Below are 20,635 nucleotides of genomic sequence, written 5' to 3'. Positions count from 1 at the left end.
GTGTGAGAGGTGGAAGTGTATCACAGCTTTCAGCCCCAGTGACATTTGCAAGGCCGGATTTGTACTCCATACCGCCCAAGGCCACTGTCGCCAGCCGCCCCCCTTCAGTATAGGAAGCAAGATGACCCCTCCCCCCTTCCCACCAGTATAGGTAGGCATGACCCCCTTCCCCCTTTCCCTCCAGTATAAGTAGCCAGAGGACTCCCTTAATCCCTCCTTTTCCCACCCCCTTTTAGTATAGGTAGCCAGCTCATAGGTAGCCAGCCCTGGACATTTGACTGATTTACAGAGACTTGTTGATGGCAGATATTTGAGACCATCTATGACTGCTGATAGAGATAGAGGGATCACCTATGACTGCCGACAGAGATTTGAGACCACCTACTACTGCTGACAGAGGTGATGCAAATTGCATCCCCTAAGACTGTAAGCGCATATTGGCAAGATCTTATTTATGGTGGCCATACATGGTACAATTTTTTCATCCAATCTTACCATTTCTATGTAGTAAAATGGTAAATTAAGTGAATATACTGAAAGGATATTTTTGGCAGTTCCCTTATATTACATAGAAATAGTAAGATTGGTGTGAGAAAACGCGGAAAAGCCGCCGCGTGTACTGACAGCAAGGCGGCTGATTCCGTAACCAACGCGGCGGTCTGCACGCGGAAGCGTGCATCTAGTGACATGGCAGAACGCGGAAAAGCCGCCGCATGTAACGACAGTAAGGCGGCTGGTTCCGCGTCCAGCGCGGCGGTTTGCACGCAGCAGCGTGCAGCTAGTGTGGCTGAGCCTGTTAGTTCACACAGGTTTAGGAATACGTGCGCGCGCGCTGAAAGGCAGAACTTTTATGATGGCCAAGGAGGGATCAGCTGACCAGGCCGGTCAGCTGACCTCAGAGCTGGTAGCCATTGGTTGATCACTTCAGGGTGGTGCCAGAGAGCAATGCACTATACTGTATATGCTTACTGCTGGCCACTCTCAACTTGTCTGCTGTTGTGAACACTACGTGGAAGCACTCAGACCTTAGTCAGATCCAACAGTGTGTTTGAACCAGAAGGACCTGGGAATTCACACTGAGCCAGATTACTTGTATTATCATTCTGTTATTCTTCAGACTAGTTCCAGGGTGTAGAGACCACGGACCTCACACCCAAGACTAGGGAACTTGTGTTACCATTCTGTTATACATCAGACTAGCTCTAGGGTGTAGAGACCACGGACCTCACACCCAGACTAGGGAACTTGTTATACATCAGACTAGTTCCAGGGTGTAGAGACCACGGACCTCACACCCAGACTAGGCATTGTTTGATATCTGTTATGATTTATTGCTTTCCTGACTACTCCTCTGATCTCTGATTCGGTACCTTGCACATCTGATATTCCGTTGCCAAACCCTGCTTGCCTTGGATACCGAATCCGCCTTCTGTCTTTATACTTTGTCTGTCCGTGTGCTGCCGACCTGGCTTGCCCGACCTCGAAAGCGATCTCTCCCCTTAAGAGATAGTCTCCGGATCAGATAGAGACATCCACCTTCAGGTGTCACTCACTCTCTGGTCCTTCCTACCTCCAGCCTGACTCCACCCCTTGGAGAGTCTCAGGTTGCTGGAAGGTTCCTGTACTCTCTAAAAGCAGTAGTGCCTATACTGCCAAAGATCACCTGCTCATCAGGTGTGTTTCTCAAAGGATTACTGTTACACCAAACACTCTTATATACATAGGTGTCCAGAGGTTAGTAATATATCTGTATTATCGGTGATTCTGCAGATCATCAATAATCAGGTATATATCTGTATTCTTGGTGATACTGCAGCTCACCAATAATCAGATTCTCTCTGCGTGTTGACACCGATCGTTACAATTGGATGAAAAAATTGTACCATGTATGGCCACACTAAATGCTATTTCTTTGTTTTGCTGCATTTGCTGACCTCACTATTTCATTTATGTGTTCTAAGCAGGGCCGGGCAGAGGCGAGGCGAGAGAGGCTCCAGCCTCAGGGCGCATTGTAGGAGGGGGTGCACAACTCACTCAGCGATCATTCCCCTATTGGGTGTGAGGGATGGAGGGGCGCACTTTGGTGTCCCAGCCGTGGGTGCTGGAGGACCTTGTTCCGGCTCTGGTTCTAAGCATCAATAATGTATCAGTATTTTGATCCACATTGCCATTCTTTGTTCAAGAAAGTTGTTTTTCATTTTTACATTTGTAATATTTGCTTTTACGGCACCATAAAAGATGATGGCATCAGATAGATCAAAAATAACATGCAGCTGGTGACAGAGATTGGGGTCAGTGTGTTTCTATTGTAAGAGGTTAGAAAGATCGCTGTGATTGCTGGCATGAATTTGTAGTAGAGATGTAGCGAACGGTTCCAGGTGAAGTTTGGTGGTTCGCGTTCGCCTACACCAGACGGACTTTTGTGGAAATTCGATTTGCCCCATAATGCACTATGAGGGTCAACTTTGACCCTCTGTATCTCAGTCAGCAGGCACATTGTAGCCAATCAGGCTACACTAAGCCCTGGAGCCCCACCCCCCCTTATAAAAGGCAGGCTCGCCGGCCATTACACTCACTCGTCTGCCTGTTATTAGACAGACTAGGGCGAGCTGCTGCAGATTGTTCTCCTAGGGAAAGATTAGTTAGGTTCTTGGCTGCTTAACTTGCTCCTGGCTGATTATTATTGCTTTTATAGCACCCCTCAATAGCTCTTTTCAGAGCTAATCCTGTACTTTTTTTTTTCTGTGTGTCAAACTGACACTTTTGTTGCATACACAGCCTTGCTAATTCATAGTGTGTGTGCCACTGCCAGCAGCCCAGCACATTCAGTGACTACCTCCTCACTGCATCGAACTACCTATACTGTTTAGTGAACCCACCTCACTGCATATAACTACCTTTATTGTTCAATGAACCCACCTCACTGCATCTAACTACCTTTACTGTTCAGTGAAACCACCTCACTGCATATAACTACCTTTTGTGTTGAGTGAACCCAGCTCACTGCATATACCTACCTGTTGTGTTGAGTGAACCCAGCTCACTGCATATACCTAGCTTTGTGTTAAATGAACCCACCTCACTGCATCTAACTACCTGTTGTGTTGAGTGATACCAGCTCACTGCATCTAACTACCTTTATTGTTCAGTGAACCCACCTCACTGCATCAAACTACCTTTACTGTTGCAGTGAACCCACCTCACTGCATATAACTACCTTTATTGTTCAGTGAACCCACCTCACTGCATCTAACTACCTTTACTGTTCAGTGAACCCACCTCACTGCATCTAACTACCTTTATTGTTGAGTGAACCCACCTCACTGCATATAACTACCTTTATTGTTCAGTGAACCCACCTCCCTGCATATAACTACCTTTACTGTTCAGTGAACCCACCTCACTGCATCTAACTACCTGTTGTGTTGAGTGAAGCCAGCTCACTGCATATAACTACCTTTACTGTTCAGTGAACCCAGCTCACTGCATATAATTAACTTAATTGTTCAGTGAACCCACCTCACTGCATCTAACTACCTTTACTGTTCAGTGAACCCACCTCACTGCATCTAACTACCTTTCCCCAAGCCTCCATGGCAGCACTACGGGTATTAGCCCCGCCCCTAATACCCCATAGGACGTGTTATCTATAAGTGTTTGACCATCCCTCAGCTATGTGTCTTTTTTTCTTCGTCCACTCACCTCATAGGACTGGCAGGGGTTTTCCTGCATAAACTTTTTGTTTTTTAACCCCCTTACCGACCACACTAAATCTTTTTGTGTGGTAATTATAGTACAGTTTGCTGTCTGCTGTACGTGGCCTTACAATCTCCAATGGAGTTGAGCCAAGATAACCCCGTTCTGCTGGTCTTGGGGGTGCTATGGATTGGTCTCTCGCTGTCCCTGCCTGCATGGAATACTAAATGTGCTCCAGGTAAGGTGACAACAAAATATGATTTGTACCGGGCTAATAGCTTGGCAAAGGGCGGGCGTCCTCTCTTCCTCCCTTTTCTCTTCCTCCCTTTGGTCTCGTTTCGTCAGGAGCGCGGCGTGCGCTCCAGCAGCCATCGCCGGAGTAACTGGCTCCTCCCATTCCGACCTGTGTTGGAACGCATTGGCCGGAAGTACGCGTGACGCTACGCCTATACGGCTCCCCATTGGGTGACCCGATGCGGAAACGAGCGGAATTCCGGTCAGTCTATTTAAACGGGGAAAGGGAAATATGTCAGGCTGCTGTTGGTCATCACGCCCGCATTTACCCGCACAGACTTCGGTCAGACGCAGCTCTAACAGGTAGGGAGATTGGCAAGATTCACAGTTACGGGGGGTATCTGCACAGTGGGGAAAGATAGATACAACTCAATACTTTTCTTATTTCTAGCGTGCCGCTGTTATTGGTGGCCCGACGCCTATAAGCCCTCATCAGACCAGCATGATACAAATTATAGGTAAGGGGGGGAAGATAGGTAAGTCTCACCTGCGATTACATGTGAACAGCAAAGTGACAGCTCCTTTATTCTTCATTTAATCCTCAGTTATCGAAGACAGGACAAGAGGAGAGCCTCTAAATCTCCCAGGAGACGAGACGATAAGAGATCAACATCCAGGGAAAGATCCCACAGAACTAAGTCAAGCCGAAAGGACGACTCAATATCCCACTCTGGGGGATATTATCAAGAATACGACACCTGCTGGGCTTGTGCGCAGCCAGTAATGCCTAACAAATTAGTGTGTGCAGACTGCTTCCATGAATTAGGGAGTGGAGAGGCGGCAGCCCCCGTAGATGTTTCACACTTGGTCCATAAGGCAGTACAGGAATCATTGCAGAACTTCGTTGCAAATATGCCGACCCAACTGACCCAACCTGCACACATTAATCAGGAGGGTCCATCTACTTCCACCAGCATGGAGGAAGAATATCAGATAGGTTTCGATTTCGCCTTTGTGGAGCCTTTTGTGAAGGCAGTAAGGCAGGCGATTCAATGGAAAGAAGCGGAGGAAGAGGATAAACAGGCAAAAAAGAAATCAAAGCGAAGCTATTATAAGCACTTATGTAAGGAAAAGACAACCTTCCCAGTGATGGATGAGATACAGGCGATCATATATGAAGAATGGCAGAAACTGGAAAAGAGGCTGCCATTGGCAAATAGAATTACAAAGTTATATCCTCTGACAGAAGAAACAACAAAGCCTTTGGACAATGCTCCTCCGGTGGACGCGTCTGTTATGCGATTAGCAAAGCATATTACATTGCCACTAGAGGACGCGATATCCTTCAAGGATACACTGGAACGGAAACTGGACCTGGATCTAAAGAAAATTTACACAATGTCGGGGGGTATCTGCAAGCCAGCAATCGCACTGACGTCAGTGGGAAAAGCAATACGTAGTTGGTCCGAAAATCTAGAACAAGCAATTGAGGAGGATGCAGACAAGGAAACCCTGATCTCAGCACTAGAAGACCTTAAAATCTCGGGTGATTTTGTAGGAGAAGCGGCCATAGACGTACTGCGTTCGTCAGCCAGAAATATGTTTTTCGCAGTAACCGCGAAGAGAGCGCTATGGCTTAGATCCTGGTCAGCGGATCCTTCATCCAAACTCCTTTGGTGCAAAATACCGTACGATGGGAAAACACTCTTTGGTGACAAAATGGATGCGGCAATCAGTCGAGTAACAGGAGGTAAATCGGGGTTAATCCCCCAGGATAGGAGAACGAACAGGCAAAGTTTTGGTCAACAAGGTCAAACACAGACCACAAGATACAGAAACGCGAGGTCTTATAGACCGGGGAAAAATTTCAAAAGAAACTGGCAGTCGGGCCAGACAAGCTTCAATAGAGGACCTAGACAAAAGGTTAATCCTGCTCCATCAACCAATAAGAAGTCGTTTTGACGGTGGCAGTTCCCAGAGATGTCCAGTAGGGGCAAGGCTCCAGTTCTTCTCTCACGTCTGGAGAGAAAACATAACCTCTCCATGGGTCATCAGAACAGTGACGAGCGGGCATTTCTGGAAGTTCAAGAAAACTCCACCAGTCAATCACTTCAGACGTACAAAGATTCCTTCTTCACAGGAGAAGAAACAGATACTGCAAGAATATCTACAAGGCCTATTGGACAAGAAGGCCATAATACCAGTCCCTCAAGATCAACAAAGGAAAGGTTTCTATTCGAACTTATTTTTCGTCCAAAAGAAATCGGGCGACTGGAGACCCGTTCTAGACCTCAAGTATCTGAATTCATTCATAGAACTAGAAAAGTTCAAAATGGAATCACTGAACACAATAATATCGGTGGTAAACAAGAACGACTATTTACTTTCCATAGACTTGGAAGATGCATATTTGCACGTCCCTATTCAGGCATCCTTTCAAAAATATCTGCGTTTCGCAGTCGGAAAGGAGCACTATCAATTTGTTTGCCTGCCCTTCGGGATATGCACGGCTCCGAGAACCTTCACAAAGGTCTTAGTGGAAGTAATCGCCATACTCCGGGTACAAGGGATTCGTACATTCCATTATCTCGACGACATTCTACTATTAGCAAATTCAAAAAAACTAATTCTGCTACACAGACGAATCCTAATCCAGACGTTGGAAAAATTCGGATGGCTTATAAATCGGCAAAAAAGCCACCTAGAACCTACGAAAGATTTAATATACCTAGGGGCGAGACTCCAAACAGACTTCAACACAGTATGCCTTCCGGAGGAGAAAATACCTTTAGTAAAGGAAAGAATTCTCCACATACAGCTATCCCATCGAGTACAAGCGAGAGACTGCCTAAGGGTTTTGGGGACAATGTCCGCCACCATACCCATGATCCCTTGGTCTCATTGGCACCTGAGAGCCTTGCAACAGGGTTTTCTGAGACAATGGGACGGAACAACATTGACACAGACGATACTACTAACCCGCCTAATGAAGAAAGATCTACATTGGTGGCTATCCGAGACCAACCTCAGGAAATCCGTTCTTCTATGTCCTCCACACCCCATATTGATCTCCACGGATGCCAGTACTACAGGTTGGGGAGCGACTTGTGGGAGTCATATAGCTCAAGGTCGGTGGCCACACTACATGAGGTCCTGGCCGGCGAACAAATTGGAGCTAAGGGCAGCTTTCTGCGCTCTTTCTCATTTTCTTCATCTGATCAAGGACGGTTCAGTGATATTGAAGATGGACAACATGACCGCAGTGGCGTATGTGCGCAACCAGGGGGGCACGCGCAGTCTTTCCCTACTAATGGAAACGGAAAAGATATTCAGGTTAGCAGTTCAACATCTACAAGCCCTCACAGCAGTACATATACCGGGAGCTCGGAATATAGTTCCGGACTATCTAAGCCGTTCTTCCATATCAAACAACGAGTGGTCGTTAAGCCAAAGGGCGTTCAACCAGGTCTGCTCACACTGGGGGAGACCAGAAGTGGACCTCATGGCGACAGAGTCCAACAGGAAATGTGTAAGATACCTCAGCCGGTTCTACGAGAAGAAAGCAGAACACATAGATGCGTTAACAGCACCCTGGAATTGCAATCTAGCGTATGCGTATCCCCCAGTACCTCTAATTTTACGTCTACTACTGAGATTAAGAACAGAAAGAATCACTCTGATAGCAATTCTCCCTTTCTGGCCCAAAAGACCCTGGTACCCTATAGTACTTCAGATGATGACCTGTCCTCCGATAACTCTTCCAATCACCAGGGACCTTCTCACACAGGGCCCAGTCAGTCACCCCAATCCTGCTCGACTCAGCCTGATGGCTTGGAGGTTGAAAGGAGGAAGCTTCGGCAGCTAGGTTGTGACAGCTCGGTGATAGACACCCTTCTTAAGGCCAGGAGGCCATCAACGAACCAATCTTACCAGAGAATATGGAATGTGTATACATCATACGCAAAAACCCATGGTTTTGATCCTCTGCATCCTCTAGTGCAAGAAGTCCTATCATTCCTCCAGACTGGAGTAGAAAAGAAGTTGTCAAGCTATTCGATCAAAGTACAGATCTCCGCAATATCAGCGTTAACAGGGCACAGATGGGCGCTGCATCCATTAGTGAGACAGTTTGTGTCGGCAGTGGTTAAAATAAGACCGCCTATCAAGCCAATTTTTGCTCAATGGGATCTACCATTGGTTCTACAGTTCCTAGCAGGTCCTCCCTTTCAACCTACTAAAGACTGCTCTCTGGAAAATCTGACACTGAAGGCCATTTTTCTAGTGGCCATCACCTCCGCAAGACGGGTTTCGGAAATCCAAGCCCTAAGCTGCAGGGAGCCGCACTTACAATTTTTTCCTGATAAAGTGGTACTTCGCCCAATTCAAAGTTTTCTGCCAAAAGTCTCAACCGCCTATCACTTGAACCAAGAATGGTTTCTCCCAGTGTTCAGGGAACAAGACAATGGGAACCTTCATACTCTGGACGTTTCTACAATCCTAAAGAAATATGTGCAAGCAACTGAATCTTTTAGGAAGTCAGACAGGTTATTTGTTATACATTCAGGGTATAGAAAGGGACAGGCAGCTTCATCCAGAACCATATCAGCCTGGCTGGTACGCATTATTCAAAGAGCATATGCAGCTGTGAATAAGACTCCTCCTAGGGAAATAAGAGCTCATTCTACTAGAAGTATAGCGGCCTCGTGGGCAGCACAGGCAAAGGTAGCTCCAGATAAAATCTGTCAGGCGGCTAACTGGACTAATATAAATACTTTTATCTCACATTATCGTGTGGATACACATTCTGCTACAGTTGTTGAGTTTGGGAAAGCAGTGCTGTCCTCTGCTTTCAATACTAATTGAGATTTATGAACTGATTAAAAGTTTATTTTTTTGTGTTTGCACCTGCATCAGTCTCCCTCCCATCTTTTACTGTCTAGTTAATTCCCGTAGTGCTGCCATGGAGGCTTGGGGAAAGCAGAAAATTGTATACTTACCTAGCGGTAATTTTCCTTTCCCCATGCATCCATGGCAGCATAGGGTTTCCCACCCGATTCGGTGAGTTGCTAGTTACAAAGACACATAGCTGAGGGATGGTCAAACACTTATAGATAACATGTCCTATGGGGTATTAGGGGCGGGGCTAATACCCGTAGTGCTGCCATGGATGCATGGGGAAAGGAAAATTACCGCTAGGTAAGTATACAATTTTCTGCTTTATTGTTGAGTGAACCCACCTCACTGCATATAACTACCTTTACTGTTCAGTGAACCCACCTCACTGCATATAACTACCTTTACTGTTCAGTGAACCCACCTCACTGCATATAACTACCTTTACTGTTTAGTAAACACACCTCACTGCATATAACTACCTTTATTGTTCAGTGAACCCACCTCACTGCATATAACTACCTTTACTGGTCAGTGAACCCACCTCACTGCATATAACTAGCTTTTATTGTTCAGTAAACCCACCTCACTGCATATAACTACCTTTATAGTTGAGTGAACCCACCTCACTGCATATAACTACCTTTACTGTTCAGTGAACCCACCTCACTGCATCTAACTACCTTTGTGTTGAGTGAACTCACCTCACTGCATATACCTATCATCCCCCTGAGATGGGCAAAATGGACAAACCAGGTAGAGGAAGAGGTAGAAGCAGACCCAGAGGAAGGCCACCTGGCACCGGCAGGCTTGTGCGAGGTGGTGTTGCTGTGATTTTGTGCGGACCTGGCCCAAAGTACAGTGCTCAGAAGAAGGCACGTGCCATCACTTCTCAAAATTGTGAGGACGTGGTTGAGTATTTAACACAGAACACCTCATCTCCCGCAGCCAGTGCCACCAGCACTAGTACAAGCACCACATCCGCTGCATTTGACACTTCGCAGGAGTTATTTGGTGGTGGTGGTGGTGAAATCACTGATTCACAGCCACTACTGCAACATCAAGAAGAAGGCGCAGGTACACCACCTCATACGTCTGAGTTAGGTGGCGATAGTAAGGATGTAACGTGTGAGGAGGGGGATAATGAGCCACCTACTGTTGGTGCAGTTGTAGAGGTGTCTGAGGAAAGCGAAGCTGGGCAGGAGGATTATGATGACGATTATATGGATGCAACGTATGTACCCAATAGAGGAGATGACCAGAGGGACAGTTCAGAGGGGGAGTCAGAGAGGAGTAGGAGGAGATGAGTCCATGATAGAAGCAGAGGGAGCTCGTCCTCAGAAACAGCTGGGGGCAGTGTCCGGTGCCATGTATCACCAGCTATGGACATCCAGCCAACATGCCCTTTAACGTCAGCTGCTGATTCCACCGTAGCGCCATCACCCCAGGGGGGCTCAGCGGTTTGGAAATGTTTTAATATGTGTGTCTCAGATCGGAGCAAAGCCATCTGTTGTCTCTGCCAGCAAAAATTGAGCCGTGGAAAGGCCAACTCTCACGTAGGGACAAGTGCCTTACGAAGGCACCTGGAGAAAAGGCACAAACGGCTATGGCAAGAACACCTGAGGAAAAGCAGCACCCAAAAGACAAGCCACCCTCCTTCTCTTCCTCCTTCAGGTGTATCATCTTCTTCAGCCGTTTTCTCCCTTGCACCTTCACAGCCACCCCTCCTCCACACCAACTCTGCCCTTGAGCGGTTCCTTCTCCTCTGCCCACAGCAGTAGCCAGCTGTGCGTAAAGTAAGTATTTGAGCGTAAGAAGCAAATGTCTGCCAGTCACCCTCTTGCCCGGCGTCTGACAGCTGGCATGGCGGAACTATTAGTTCGCCAGCTATTACCATACAAGCTGGTGGAGTCAGAGGCTTTCCGTAAATTTGTGGCCATTGGGACACCGCAGTGGAAGATACCAGGCCGAAATTATTTTCCACAAAAGGCCATACCCAAACTGTACCGTGCAGTTGAGAGGCAAGTGGTGTCCTCTATTGCGAAGAGCGTTGGGTCAAGGGTCCACCTGACCATGGATGCCTGGTCTGCCAAGCACGGGCAGGGCCGCTACATTACGTACACAGCCCATTGGGTCAACCTGGTGACCGATGGCAGCAAGCGGGGAGTACATGGCTGCGCAGCGGACCAACTTGTGACACCTCCATGGCTTGCAGGCAGGCCTCCTGCCACCTCCTCTATGCCTGCTACATCCTCTTTGCTGTCGTCATACTCCTATTCCTCCCTGGCTGGTGCCACAATCTCCTCTCCAGCTACACAGCCCCTGCACCCCAGGGCCTATGCTGCATGCCAGGTACGACGGTGTCACACAGTCTTAGACATGTCTTGCCTCAAAGTGGAGAGTCACACTGGAGCAGCTCTCCTGGCTGCTCTTAACAAACAGGTGGAGCAATGGCTGACCCCGCACCAGCTGGAGATCGGCAACGTGGTGTGTATCAACGGCAGCAATCTCATTTCCGCGTTGAAATTGGGAAAGTTGACACATGTACCCTGCATGGCACATGTGCTGAATCTGTTTGTGAAAAGATTTGTGTCCAAGTACCCAGGCTTAGAGGACGTCCCGAAGCAGGCCAGGAAGTTGTGTGGGCATTTCAGACGGTCTTACACGGCCATGGCACGCTTTGCGGACATTCAGCGGAGAAACAACTTGCCGGTGAGATGCCTCATTTGTGATAGCCCGACTTGCTGGAATTCTACAGAGGGCTACTGCACGACCGAAGACTAAGTCAGTCCCCACACACAGCATCTCTGCCTGCAGGCCGCTTGCCTTCTCCGCCACCACCAACAGGGTCCAGGACTCTAGGCGGATTCCTGAATTTTTAAGGCCGCTGCTAGCAGCAGCCGTTATACTAATTTTTCTGGTGCGTGTACATGCCTGCCTAATTTTTCTGGCTGCACTGCGGGCGGCTGCAACAAAAAGACAAAAGGCATGTACATGTGCCCATCCCCCTTCGTGATCATTACCTTGCCGCGGTGAAGGGGCTTGCGTATCACAATGAAGCAATGACCGCCAGCTATTTGAGTGTCTCGGGGGTGGCACACAAAAGATAATAAGGTCGTTGCTTCATTCTGGTCAGACCAAATTTGATCAGCTGGACAGTCACTATTGTTCTATCATTGAGCTACCACAGCCCGGCGACCATATGGGCTTGAAAACCGCCACGGCCTACACTTTCGCCATGGTGCGCACCAGTCCAGCACAGCCGTCACTACGCAAACAGTTGTTTGCGGTGCGTTACACAGTGAGTTTGGTGTGTCAGTGTGAAGCAGTACTCTAATTACACTCCCTGATTGATGTATACACATGCAAGATGTTTTAAAGCACTTTAGGCCTGCAATTTAGCATTCAATGTGACTTCTGCCCTTAAAACGCTGATTTGCGTCAAATCCAGATTTTTCCCCGGGACTTTTGCTGTCTATCCCTCTCCACCATGCCCCCCTCCAGGTGTTAGACCCCTTGAAACATGTTTTCCATCACTTTTGTGGCCAGCATAATTTTTTCTATTTTCCAAAGTTCGCCTCCCCATTGAAGTCTATTGCGGTTCGCAAACTTTTCAGCGAACCGAACCTTCCACGGAAGTTCTCGAACCGAAAATCGGAGGTTCGCGACATCATTAATTTGTAGTTATTTTTGATGGCTTGCAGATATTGGTGACCACATATAGTATACATGTTAACAGAATCTGAGGCTGACCAGTGACTTCTGGCAGAGACTGTGTGACATCTTATAATCATTAATACAGAGTGATGGAGCCTCTTTGTCAGGAGTTTCAAGTGACCTCCATGATGGAGGTCACTTGAAACTCCTGACAAAGATTAGGTGCTCACATACATTACTCACAGAAACCACCCGTGTCTGACACTGACTCTGGGCTATCTATGACTGCAGACATTGGTTGAGGGCTGCATTGTGATAACTAGCTACCTGTGATAAAAGACAGAGACTAAAGGTGCGTACACACGCACTACCGCAATGAACGACGGGTCCGTCAGACCCTCCCACTGGGCGGGCGTTCCAGCGACAGTAGTACGTGTGTACAGTCTGTCAGGCAGACTGATAGGGCAGTTTCTGAACGATCCGCCCAGCCTTATCAGTCCGCCGACAGCGCGTACACATGTGCTACTGTCGGCTGAACGTCCGCCCAGCGGGAGGGTCCGACGGACCCGTCGTTGCCAGCAGTAGTGCGTGTGTATGCACCCTAAGATTTCACAATACAATTTTCTGTTAGATTTTTCTGTTAGATTATTTTCTGTAGAGACTGTAGAGACTGGTCATTATCTCTGGTGCATTGCTTTCTGGTTATCTCCTGCTGAGTAGAACAATGATTAATTGCTAGGCAGATAGATGGTTAGATAGATCATTTTGAACATGTGGGAAATTATCTATTTGGGAGGTAAATCTAATGCTGGGGATACACGGTACGTTTCTGTACCGTGTATGAACCTGCTGATCCGGCCAGCTGATAATATTCAGCTGGCCCGATCATGCCGCTTGACCCGCGGCCGCTCGATTCCCGCCGGCGGACAATGGCAGGGAATCGAGCGGCTGATAAGCACCGCCGGCGGGGACGAGCGGGGAATCAATCCGCGCGCACGCTCAGACGAGCGGGGACGCGGCGGGGGTCGATCCGGCGGCTAATCGGCCGCCTGGTCGACCCATGTATGCCCAGCCTTATGCTGGGAATACACGTTCCGTTTTGCGCGTTCGATTCGGCGAGCAATCTATTAGCCATTCGATTTTCTGCTCGATTCTTTTATCTTCTTCTGGTTTTCTTTTTTCCATTCACTTCTATGAGAAATCGAGCGGAAAAGAATCGAGCAGAACATCGGACATGTCGGAATTTTATCATTGAAGGCATCTATCGGAACGATTCTTAGCAAAAAACGTACCGTGTATTCCCAGCATTAAGGCGCGTACACACGCCATACTTCCGCAAACACAATTTTTCTGCCAAGAATTCATGTAATTGTGTTAAAAACCAACAATCAGATGTATATGTTTATAATGCAACATTTCATTTTTTTAAATGTGGGAAAAATAGATTAGTTCTTCTTCGTAGACACAGTCTGCATGGAGTTTATATGTCCTCCACTGCTTGCATGGGATTTCTCTGGGTAATCCAGTTTCCTCCCACATCCCATAAACGTACACAGATAAGTTGTATTTTTTTAAAAAAAAAGTGCATCTTATAATCCAAATGTCCCCCTGTTGTCTCCTGTGTCCTTTGTCCCCCTGTTTTCTCCCCTGTCCACTTGTCTCCTCCTATGTTACACTGTCACATGGAACTCTGCGCAGCCAGTACGGAGCAGAAATAGCCACACATAGAGAGCCTTAAACGGGCTTCCTGAAGCAATCAGGTGAGGGCGCTGCCCCAGACCCGCCAATCACGGCTGTCGACTGCTCCCTTTCTTAACTGGAGCCAATGGTTTTGCAGGTGGGACCACGGCTCAGTCATTGGGACCAATCACTGCACTCGATCACTGAATAAAAGTACTGTGGAAAATATCAGCACTATATAAATGCACAATAATCAGCATAATAATAATGTACACACTGCACACTGTGCCCACACTACTCAAGCAATTTACAGATGTACTGATATAGGCAGTCCTATGTTGCTGGGTTTATTGGAGCACAGGACTGGCATTAGATTGTGATCTCTATTTGTTGTTCCTATATTCGTATAGTCTATGTAGTATATATATGAATGCTGCCATCTAGTGGTCAGAATATGGAATAGCAGGTAAAAGTAGTTCTACTCCTATACAAATGCATACAACTGAATTAAATCCAATAACAGAGATAAAACAACAGATATGGTTAAGAAGAAGTAACATCAATAATGCGCTAAGCGTTTTTTGCACGCGCATACATTTGCGCGCGCAGCATTTGCGCGGGGTGCGTCTTCTTGGATGCGCGGGGCCCAATATGGGTCTATGGGCTTTGCGCGTCCGGGGCGGCGCATTGCGTCCGGACGTCCACGATAGCTCTCGCGGTTGTTTGGAGGAGCAAACAAACAATTAGACATGCAAAGGGGCTTATCGTCCTTTGGTAAATCAGGCCCTTGGTGTTTACACGTCTCCTGTCACAGCAGATCGCTCCTTCTGTGACAGACATAATATGTCATTTTTGCTTTTTGTATTATGATGGCAAGCTCTTAGGGTCGTGTTTTGTTTATTGTATATTGTTTATGGTTTGTATGCTTGATTTTTAGCTTGCACTCCTTGCCTGATGAAGTGGGTTATACCTGCGAAACGCAATGCGGAGTGCAAAAATAAATTATTTGCGATTTGAACAATCTCGATTGTCCATCATTTCAGGAGGTAAGTCCACCTGTACTCCTCCTTTTTAGTTGTTTATAGATCATTTTAACCTTCCTGGTGCCTCTGTCCAAATTTGCACAGTATATAGTCCACCTTGGGTGGAGGGGACTGTCCCCTTCTTTCTATCTACAGAGAGCGACTTCTTAAACCTGAGTGGGGTCAAGTTCTAATGCTCCCCACCTGCATTTCAAGTGGTTGCCTATGTGGTAACCCGTGTTTGTGAGTATATCCACATCTGTTAATTATTTCGCCAACAATTGTTAGACTTACTGCACTATATTGGGCTCTCGGTTTTTCTTTTTGTTTCAAGTGCCTCCTACTAAAAAAGCAAAGCTTGGTGTAATTGCCTTCTTAAAACAGAAGGGAATTTGCAATAATTCAGTTATAAATGAACATTTGTGGTTACCCACAATGCACTACTACTAAATATGCAAATTATCCCTTTTCACCCTTGTTAAGCCAAGCAAGCATCCAGAACCGCTGGTGTATAGCAAGCCTATAGCTTTAAGTTTTACACAGCCATATCAAACCCACATATGATATGGCTGTGTAAAACTTAAAGCTATCGGCTTGCTATACACCAGCGGTTCTGGATGCTTGCTTGACTTAACAAGGGCGAAAAGGGATAATTTGCATATTTAGTAGTAGTGCATTGTGGGTAACCACAAATGTTCATTTATAAATGAATTATTGCAAATTTCCTTCTGTTTTAAGAAGGCAATTACACCAAGCTTTGCTTTTTTTAGTAGGAGGGCTTTTTGGTTCCTTTTATCCCCCTCTACATTCTTAGTAGTTTGGGTCACCCTGAGCTGCTTGGTTACTCTGTTGTACTCGTCCAAGCCCTATTTCATACAACCCTATCAATCCCTGCCATGTACTGATGAGGACCAAAAGTCCGAAACAGGCTGTCTACATGTGGGTTTGATATGGCTGTGTAAAACTTAAAGCTATAGGCTTGCTATACACCAGCGGTTCTGGATGCTTGCTTGGCTTAACAAGGGTGAAAGGGGATAATTTGCATATTTAGTAGTAGTGCATTGTGGGTAACCACAAATGTTCATTTATAACTGAATTATTGCAAATTTCCTTCTGTTTTAAGAAGGCAATTACACCAAGCTTTGCCTTTTTAGTAGGAGGGCTTTTTGGTTCCTTTTATCCCCCTATACATTCCTAGTAGTTTGGGTCACCCTGAGCTGCTTGGTTACTCTGTTCCAAAGCAATAGAAATCTATCTGTATTTTTTTTTTGCAGTGTTGCCATATTATGTAAAGATGCCAGTGTTTTGGCATTGCCAGCAACTGTCTCCTAATAAAGAAACTTGGTTGGAAGAAAAATAAATGAAAAGCAGTAACTAAACTATTCCATGTACGTGCTTTGCCAATGTGATATGTGTGGTAGTAGGTACATAATTCAACAATACACTCTTTCTTTTAAATTTATTTTTAGGAAACCATAGATTTGAATATTCTTTTTTTAAACAAAAAAAGTCTGAATTCAAAATCTTAATGTATTTCTGTCTGTCTGCTCTAGCAAAGAAATCTGCTGTACATGATCTGTGATGTTTTACATTCTTGACTTTGTGTCAAGCGCTTGAAGCAGGCACAAATAAAGCATATGTGCCATCTGCGGCCACTGAAGCATCCATGTTAGAAAATCACCAAATGTCAGGCTCAAAGTTAAACATTTTGTGTCCATGAGCAATCTGCTGCTCCTAAGCTTATGATGAAACTGAGATAAGGCACACAATGAGAGAAGTAATGCAAAGCTGGATATGGAGACTGTGTGTGTGTGTGTGTGTGTGTGTGTGTGTGTGTGTGTGTGTGTGTGTATATATATATATATATATATATATATACATATATATATATATATATATATATATATATATATATATATATATATATATATATATATATATATATATATATATATATATATATATATATATATATATATATAATGTGTCTGTATATGTGTATATGTATTTTTTGTTTGTGGTTTTTTGTGTGTTTTTTGTGTGTGTGCGCGAGTACCAAACATTTCTTAATAAAGTTGTTGTTTTTTTTCCTGGAATGGGTGCAAATAGTTTTAGAAAGAGAGAAAAAAAAAAGTTTTAACCTGAAAATTACCGTACTTTAGCACATGACAGTAATCCGCAAATCAGAGGCATCAAAACTATCAGCTCATCAAATTGCTCACGATTCTCCATGATTTCTCATATAGACGAGCATCACTAGCAATCAGTTATTTTAAGTTCTAAATCTAAATCAAAAGTTCCCCAAGCTGTCATATATAATGGAATTATTTATATACATCTATACATAATTATGTTTATATTGTAAAACAAATTAAATTCAAATTCATTTCACACGACTGAGTTTTGTTTTTGTTTTTTTGTTTTTTATACTGCCTATGCACAAGAGAGAGTTTAGACTTTTGTCAGATTAGTAGAAAGGTCAAACAGGATGCAGCTAGCAAAATAATGCTCACAGTTCTTGGCTAGATATATTGGATGTCTGAAATAAAATTAGATGCGTATATCTATATTCCATATTGTGTGGAAAACAAAACAACGAGCCATAGCCAGAGGCCAAACACAAGATTTAAGTTATTCCCCACTTGCTCCCAGATATCCAAGTGTCAAGGATTTATACATTTACATGTCATAGTCAGATTAGTCAAAATGTTATGAGGTTTAGGTCACTTGGATGATATGTCTATAGACGTTTGACTTATGAGACAAATTAATGGATTAGGTTGGAGAGTGAAGGCTTATAAACCAGGCTTTGTAATGCTTCTTTCCACTAGCAGCTGGAAACAGGGAATTTACCACCTGTCAGCTGCTTCCATCCACTGGCCAGGTGCCTGTTAGTACTCGACACAGACGGTGGAAATGTGGCCCCTTCACCCTTCATGGTGTTGCATCTGAGCACAGTGATTGCCATCTTCAGATGCAACATGACTTTTTTTTTTTTTTTTTTTACCACCTGGTAATGCCAGTAAGGTCTTAGTAAATGCTGCCATTCAACTGTGTGTAATTACAGCCGAGTGGCACTTGTGGCCAGCAGCCAGGAGGGTGAATTGCCTGACATATTAGCTCTTCAGCCACCTGTGGAAAATAGACCCAAGCGTTTTTTGCCTTCCTCTGGATCAGCTGGGATATGTGTGGCTGCAGGACAGTGTTTTTACTACTTCTGGTTGAACTTTATGGAAGGTCGTGTGTTTTCTACCAAAGTATGTTACTATATTCCTGCTCAAATTTGGAGAACCTGCTCATTTTGTTGATCCAGTCCCCGACACACCGCATAAGACAGGCCTGCTTATAACAGCGTATTCAACAAAGAAAAGAGCTGGCACATCCAAAGTGAATCTTTATTGCTTCCATGTAAAATAATATGGCCTTTGGATGTGCCAGCTCTTTTCTTTGTTGAATACTGCATAGAGGGCGTCCTCCCTCTTTTTCAGCTGTTGCACTCCCCTTAAAGACTATGGGCCATATGCAATTCCCTTTTTCACTTGAGTTTTATCCTAGGTGATATTTTCACAACTTGTAAATAAAATGCATTTTAAATCGTCAGCAAGCAAGAACATACTCAAATAATTTTTACAGTAGTTTTTCAACTTTTTTTGGTACTTTTTCAGTTGCAGAATGCTGAACAGTTATAGTAAATGCAAGATGAAAAATGATCTCCTAGGAGAAATCTCAGGAGAAAAAGTGAATTGCATATGGCCCTATGGGTCTGATCCTTTAGTGTGTGTGAGACAATACTACAAATGTAGTAATCTACAGCGTATGTCTGGGATGGCCAGTCCCCTCCATACCTTGGGCCTCTGGAGCTTGGAGAAAGCGATTCTGACATTTTTGTTCCTCCACAGAAACCTACAGAAAGCTGTATTGAGTTTTTACATGAGAACAAAAGTAGTATTGTTTGGAGGGAGTACAGTATTCTACCAAAACTAGCTAACTTTATCAGTGTTGCTCTACCCATCAAATTTATGAGTACATATGAACTGGGCGCTCTCACTTCAGCACGGGGAGAGCCGAATGACAGTTCTAGCTGCTTCCGCTAAACTCTGAGGTGGCGTTAAATACTATTCCCCCTCCGAGTTGTCGCAACTTGGAGGGAGATGTAATTCTGGGGTCTGGCAGCTGCCAAAGCCCTGAATTACTGCTACGCGGGGTGAGCATCATAGCATTGCTGCTATAACGGCGCCCAGCTTCGGCGCACAATGCTCAGTGCCCCACGCCAAAATAACCTGCTTTACAGATTTATAAGTACGGTTTCCTAGTTGAGTAGGTGCCTTTTTATGTCAGCTATTAGGGACTGGCAGGGGCATAACTAGAAATCACTGGGCCCCCCTGCAAAACTTTGAATGGGGCCCTCCTACCCCCCTCCCCCCCTCACTTTCTGCACAGGTAAACTGAGAACCAATGTTGTTCATTTGGGAACTGCAGACTTGAATGTGTTTTCTCCACGCAGATAAAACAGCAGTGAGTGAAGCAGTGCACACATTTTCTCTATCAAATTACATTAGCTTCTGTGATAAGACATGCATGTTTTCACTCATAACGACACACGTGATGTGCTGAAAAAGCATACAGAAAAATGCATACTGAAAACTGACAGACGAGTGTGCTCCCAGCCTCAGCTTATTACTCTCACTCTGGCCATCTCTGATGGAGCACAACTGGCTCTGCAGACTTCTCCAGCATCACTACAGTACACAGCAGTTGGGGAGGGGAAGAGAGGCTTGGCGCTGGGGGCTGTACACAAGACCCTGCTGCACACTGAATAAGAAAGTGTCTAGAAATCTTTGTCTACAAAATGTTGTATGATTTCTTATAAGTGGCTGAGCAGATACAGTCATTAGATCAATTGTGCAGAGAGCAGAAAGTTTTTTTCTCTTTGTGCCCTTAGGGAAAATAATCTTTTCCCCATGGGGCCTCCTGTGGCTCCTGGGCCCCCCTGCGGATGCATCCCTTGCAGGGTCTATTGTTACTCCCCTGGGGACTGGTAATTTAAAGAGTACAATAGAAAGGGGTCTATATTTACTTTCATTCCTAAGTAAGTGATTTGGGAGCATAGTTTGACAGGTAGTTAATCTGTTCCAGATTTCGGGGCCACGGATGAGAGATACATTACCTCACATTTAGATACAGCTGTGAGGTCTATGATATTCTTGAAAGAGCAAACAATGCAAATAAATAAAAATGAAAAAGGAATGTAAAAACAACATAGTCACGTGACTCCTTTTTTTCCTGGACACCCTTCCACACAGGCTCCAGAGTCTGGCTCCTATCCAGGCCTCGAACATTAGCTAGAAAGATGATGAGGCTCCCTCCACCAGTGAACAGGATTAAATGTAACGCTATAGAAACAGATTCATGTAAAAAAAACCTGGAAGAACGATCACCGCTCTCAATGGTGG

Source organism: Hyperolius riggenbachi, chromosome 4 (assembly GCF_040937935.1).
Source record: "Hyperolius riggenbachi isolate aHypRig1 chromosome 4, aHypRig1.pri, whole genome shotgun sequence".
Taxonomy (NCBI): domain Eukaryota; kingdom Metazoa; phylum Chordata; class Amphibia; order Anura; family Hyperoliidae; genus Hyperolius; species Hyperolius riggenbachi.
Note: the sequence above shows the minus strand (reverse complement) of the source record.